Here is a 6,755-nt window from a genome sequence, read left to right on the forward strand (position 1 = left end):
AAGTCCCTCCTCTTTAGAAGCAAAGGAAATATGCTAAGCTCCATTTTTACCATTTTCTTTGCTCTTGATGAAGAGGGACCTGTACCTGTTTTTCTCAAAATCGATACATTTGTTGACTAAGTCTACGTTACACACAAGATTGTTGCTTTGATAATTTTAAATATTATTCATTTGCATTACAATATCTTCTGTTAGATACCTCTCACAAATATTAATATGAACGCTTCGAATATTTCTCGAAAATATCGTCGTTAATACCAAGGCATAAAAGTTTTGAAAATTATACTTAACCCGCAATTGTTCCACGAATTTTGTCTTTTTCCTCGCGTTCAATTAATTCGCGTTAAGACTCGACTATGGACTTTCCTAATGCCGAAATGTGCATCTACAAATTCCTCTCTGTTTTGATACATATGTATCTAAATTATTATAAGCATATGACACCTAAATTTAAAAAAATCGCTTCAATAAACATCGACGACGAAAATCAATAAACATAAGTGCTGACTTGAATTTAAATAAAGTAGAGGGAAATGAGCTCATAAAAATGGATTTTTCTCTGCAAAAAGTTTCAAACCATAGAAAGTCTGGTGATAAAATACGGACACTTTTAACATATCTAAAGAAATTCCGTCACGTCCCATGCTTGTAAAGAGGGGAACGCAATCTATTGGAGGCAATTCTGAGATTTGAGAGAATATTTATAGACTGTTCTTATTGCTCACATCCGGAAGAAGTAAGCAGTTGATGTTATAATAGTTCATTTGATTAAAGAAGCAGACGCTGATTTTTATCGCAGCTGAGTCGGGGGAAGAAAGGAATATTATACAAATCTTTTAACATTTGTATTTTGGTTTTTCAAAAACCTTTGGAGGACAGATTTGTTATATGATCATATTTGCGAACTTGTATTAGATATTATCATTCAGGGTTTTAACATGTAATGCCACTTACATGTTAAAACCCAGAATGGCTGTTCTACATGCAGTATGTATATGTATGGCCGTTCTATATGCAAATATGTATTTGGGGAAGAAAATAGCAGAGGAGCATAACCAAACGAATTTTGGAAAATCAAATGATTCTATACTAGATGCAGAACACGAGGCTTTAGAAATATCTTTTATTAACTAATAGATTGCTGCATAAGTTCATGAAATTATCAGTTCAACATGCTATAAAATTTTGTTAGTGAAACAGGTTATTAAAATAAATTAAGCTTATGGTGACCGTTAAGGCCGTTGGTTATGCACGACGTACGGATTGAGAATACTAAGAGGCAGCTTATTAAATTATCAAGAAGTATATATATTGCTTTCAAATCGCTCAATTTATCAATCAATTAGAGATTCATTAAATTTGTAAAATAAATTCACAACCTTAGGCTTTTTGGATGGTAAAAATCTGAGGAATGAATTTGAGAAGGAGATAAAAGTACAATATTTTATTCATCTCAAACCTAGCAAAGTGGCAGACTGATAACTGCATGCTAACTTGACTCAACGTAACTGTAATGAAATGTTAAGCAACTCTCAAAACGTTTTTCAGATAGTCTGATTAATTTTGAATCTTCGGTTTAATTTTGAAATTAGGAACTTTTATTCCTAATGTTATAGTACTGCCAAATTAGATACATCTGAAAAATAAAGCGACGTATAATCGACACTGTTTAAGATCTACAACCTATCTGCTGGCACATGATCATTACGATAACAAAAATTATATGCCGCTATTAGCCTATGCCGATTCTACGCAGTGTCAGTCCTACGTCTTTGTTGATGCTATAATGATGTCGACCCTGCGTAGCGTCCATCGTATATCTGTGACAACACCGTGCAGGCAACAAATGCGCATTACATTTATTACATTGTAAAGTTCGTCTTCTATCGTGTTGATTGCATGCCAGAATTTAATACTGATCATTATTCAATGCTGATGTCAATTCGGAGCCGTGCTAGTGTTATGAACCATTTGAAGGCCAAAATGCCCGAGACAGCCTTTCATTCAAACGACCACAACTGGGCGAAACGGCCGAGATTGTGATGTTATTTTCTTCCCTGCCCCTGTGGTATGCAGTAGCAGGTGCAGTTTTTCCAAAGAATAGCTTGTCCTAAAAGGCTAATAGAAGCGTTTTTGTTAAGAAGTAGAAAGGATGTCATTTGAAATCTTCACGTCTGTTATGCATTAATGGACGGGAGGGGAGGAAACGGAATGACGGATAATGGACACGGACGGGCGTTTCAGTATTTTAAGCATACAGGTTAACTTAGGCTTCGGTTTTCTATGAGTTGCTGACTAGTGAGGTAGTGTAGTATTCATTGCAAAAGCCGGGATGGGATTATTTGCCGTTGCCGTTTCCCCATTTCGCAGTCGGACCGATTCGCCGTCAAGATATAATATTGTTGCGTGCGTACGGGTTCGTTATGAAATGAATGCACAAGTCCGATGAAAAATGAACAAAAATTTATTATTATCACAACAAAAATGCTTAAATTTTCTCAAATTATCATGCAGTATTACAATATCTCACAGTAGTTATCTTTTAACTACTCAAATGTCCAATAGAACGTAATTCAAAACAGCTAAAGAACGCTAATCCGCGAATTCGCTACAATCAACAACAGTAGTTTTCTAAACAACAACAAACTAAGCAACTGCTACAAACTGAGATGTTTTCCTCCTTTTATAAGATTTTAAAATCACGTGCTAGAATTTTCCAGCACTTTCTCGAAATCAAAAAGAGATATTTATTTATTTAATGCACGCGCTCTTGTATTTTTAATTTTTCCGGCTTAGCTTTCTTTTAATATTCGTCACGCGCTGCACTGCGCGAGAAATAAAACCATTTAATTTATAATTGAACTAACATTAGCTTTTTAAATACCAAATTCGTAACACTGCCCCCTTTCCAAGGACTGCACGTCCCGGGCAGTACAATCCCTGGACAGGAAGCTAAACTTACAACTGTGGCATAAATGCATTAATAAGCATTACATTACAATAATAAACAACATGAACAATAAATGCAATACATAAAACAAATCAAATGCTATCAAATACAAATCAAATACACATTTAAAAAAACAAAATGGACCATGGTCTTATACTATTTACAATTATTTACATTATGTACTATGGCCATAGTAATGACCTAACCTGTCGTAATGAACGACTTTAGGTTTAGAGTTCGAAGACTTACGAATCCGAACCACTACGTCATTTAGTCTGTTCAGCACTGTATACGGATCATCCGAAGGTGACTGTAATTTAGAACTCAGTCCTTTTCGTTGAATCGGGTTCCACAACCACACCTTGTTTCCTTTGTTGGATCTATGTCTAGTAGCACGCGTGTCGTATCTGGTCTTCACTTTCTCCGTCGCCAAGTTGACTCGCTTTCGTGCAGAACGGTGCATCCCCTCAAACCGGGCCTGGACATTTTGGATGTGTTCCTCAGGCGATGAAGGCGCATCCGTACGGCGAGCAAACAGGCGGTCACAAGGCAGACGAAGGTCTCGACCGAAGAGCTTCTGAGATGGAGAATAGCTGGTAGTCTTGCGTTTCTTTTCGACCCTAGCATGATTTCGGCGGCTTCCCGAGCTGGGTCCTTCGGTCAAGGCGTCGGCATTTCCAGGCGAGGATCCTTTTTGAGGATGGATAGTCATGCCATCAGATGCTGAAAGCAGTTTGTTGTTTTTCACGTCTAAGAAAAAATTGTATTTCCTTAAAAAGTCCAATCCGAGTATGCATGGATCTGTGATATCCGCCACATAAGCCGTGTGATGGTAGGCGGCACTTCCAAACGTGATGCTTACGTTTAACTTCCCAGTTATATCGATCTTATCACCAGACGCAGTCTGAAGGGTAACACAGGATGGCGTCCAAATAAGTTTATCTTTAAACTGTTCAGCTAAATCTTTCCTAATGATGGTAACATTAGCTCCTGTGTCAATGATCATATCGCAAGGAACTCCATCGATATTCCCATTAATTGACATTCCGTTACTGTTGCCACTCACTGTATAAATTTTAAGCGCTTTAAAACAAGGTTTTTCATTATCTGGCAACCTCAGCCCCGCGAGATGGCCACTAATTAGTTTCCCTGCTGTTTGTTAGGAGTGGTCTTAGCATCCGTGCCCTGGGGTGTTCTGCAGTTTCGTCGTATGTGTCCTTCAGCACCGCAGTTCCAGCACTTTACGGTCGGTTTCTTGTCACCAATATTCTGTCTCAAGGCGTTCAGTTGTCTAGTTAAATCGTCTAGACGAGCAGTGACTTGATCCCCTGGCTCCTGGACTTGAGCAGCTCTGACTGGATGGCGGTCTCGACGGGTGGCTTGCTGGGCTGCCTCAAATTTCATGGCAACACTAAAGCGCTTTTCAGATCTTTAACATCCGCCATTCGCAGTGCTTTCTGTATTTCAGGGTCCCGGATGCCATCGATGAAATATTGCAGGGACAGGATTTCCCTTGTTTCTGTCGGGCACTCCGAAAAGGCGTGATGTGACAGCCTTTCAACATCCGTGGCGAGCTCCTGAAGCGTTTCGGTGAGCTTCTGTTGACGAGATTTTAATTGGAGCCTGCTGTAGTCTTTTAAACATTTCTCGCCGAAGCGCAGCTCCAAAGCGCCGGATAGAGCTTCGAAATCTAGCCTTTGATTTTCGGGAAGCGTCTGCAGGATATCCGCTGCGTCTGCTCTCAGAGAAGCGGCGAGATGACAGGCCTTAGCTTGGGAATCCCATCCATTCGCATCCGCAACGATAGAAAATTGTGTCCTATACACCTGCCAGGAGGTCTTCCCATCATATGTAGATAGTTTCAGAACGGAACGAGCAGGCATCGATAAAAATTTGAAACCTTCAGAATTGTTTCCTACCGTCGCTATGCACTTCTTTAGGCTGTCAACTTCTTTGGCGACGGCAGCAGAAACCCTATCATCAATTTGTTGTTCGACGGCAGAAACTCTTTCTTCAATTTGTTGTTGGAAGGCCGAAACTCTTCCTTCGACTCGTTGCTCCACAGCCGACACTCTGTCTTCTATTTCATCTTTGACAGAAGAAACCTTTTCTTCAATTTGCCCGACTTTATTTTCGACAGCTCCTATTCTGTCTTCCATAGCCTCAAATTTACTTTCTATTACGCAGGTTATTTCTCTTTTCATTTCGTCTTGACCTGCTTCAATCTTTTCTTGTACAGCTTTTATGTCTTCTTTAAAAGTTACTTGACCAGCTTCCAACTTTTCGTGAACGGCTTCCATTTCCTTTTTAACGGATCTCATCTCTCCTTTAACGGAATCTTGGCCCAATTTCATTTCTTCCTTAACGGATTCCTGGCCCAATTTCATTTCTTCCTTAACGGATTCCTGGCCCAATTTCATTTCTTCCTTAACGGAGTTGACGGCCCCTTCCATCTTTTCTTGGAAAGCAGCAAATGCAGTCATCATTTGCCTGAATTGTTCTTCCATCGCTCTTGTTATTGGCATTCAAACCCCACTCCTGACACCAAAAATTGTTGCGTGCGTACGGGTTCGTTATGAAATGAATGCACAAGTCCGATGAAAAATGAACAAAAATTTATTATTATCACAACAAAAATGCTTAAATTTTCTCAAATTATCATGCAGTATTACAATATCTCACAGTAGTTATCTTTTAACTACTCAAATGTCCAATAGAACGTAATTCAAAACAGCTAAAGAACGCTAATCCGCGAATTCGCTACAATCAACAACAGTAGTTTTCTAAACAACAACAAACTAAGCAACTGCTACAAACTGAGATGTTTTCCTCCTTTTATAAGATTTTAAAATCACGTGCTAGAATTTTCCAGCACTTTCTCGAAATCAAAAAGAGATATTTATTTATTTAATGCACGCGCTCTTGTATTTTTAATTTTTCCGGCTTAGCTTTCTTTTAATATTCGTCACGCGCTGCACTGCGCGAGAAATAAAACCATTTAATTTATAATTGAACTAACATTAGCTTTTTAAATACCAAATTCGTAACAATATAAAAATTTTTCTTTAAATGTTTGTAGTATATCTTGCCATATTATATAGTTTAATAATTTTATTTACCTAATTTATAGTCCAGACGTATTTTTCTTTACACGCCTATATTATATGTTACCATATTATAATAATAAGCTTATTTAGTTTAATAATTTTGTTGACCTGTTGTATACATTTGACTGTTTTAAATTTTAAAATGTGAACGCTTTGGAAATTAAACACATCTTTTAGAATTGCTAATATATTACCTAGAATTGATAATTTTTTTTCAGGTAGAGAATTTATCTGGAGATGTGTTTCTCAGTGTGATAATTAAGTGTATTGTATACATATAATAGGATATAGTAAAAACATTAGGTCATTAACGCATAGAAGACGGTGGTCGAATAATATTCCAACTTCCGTTATATCAGAAACGATAATATAACTTCTGTTATATATAGGGTTTTAGACTATTATATATTATATAGAGCTTTAGACTATAATTATGAAATAAGGTAACTTTGTTCTAATTGATGCATAGATAATTTTGTAACTAACTAAATGTAATTTCTACTTGACGGCGAAATGGCCCACGGCGAATCAGCTGCCAGCGGTCTATTTAGTCGTCGAAACGGCGGCGGACAAACGGCGACGGCGGAAAGTCCTATTTCGCAAAAACAACCCTTATCACGTGGATGATGCATGCAAAATAGCATAACATAACGCAATGGAATGTAATATTCCAAAAAATTTCAAAAGAAAGTTTTTAA

This window comes from Stegodyphus dumicola, chromosome 2 (genome assembly GCF_044657685.1).
Source record: "Stegodyphus dumicola isolate Sdum_Otavi_A_Nest chromosome 2, ASM4465768v1".
Classification (NCBI taxonomy): Eukaryota; Metazoa; Arthropoda; class Arachnida; order Araneae; family Eresidae; genus Stegodyphus; species Stegodyphus dumicola.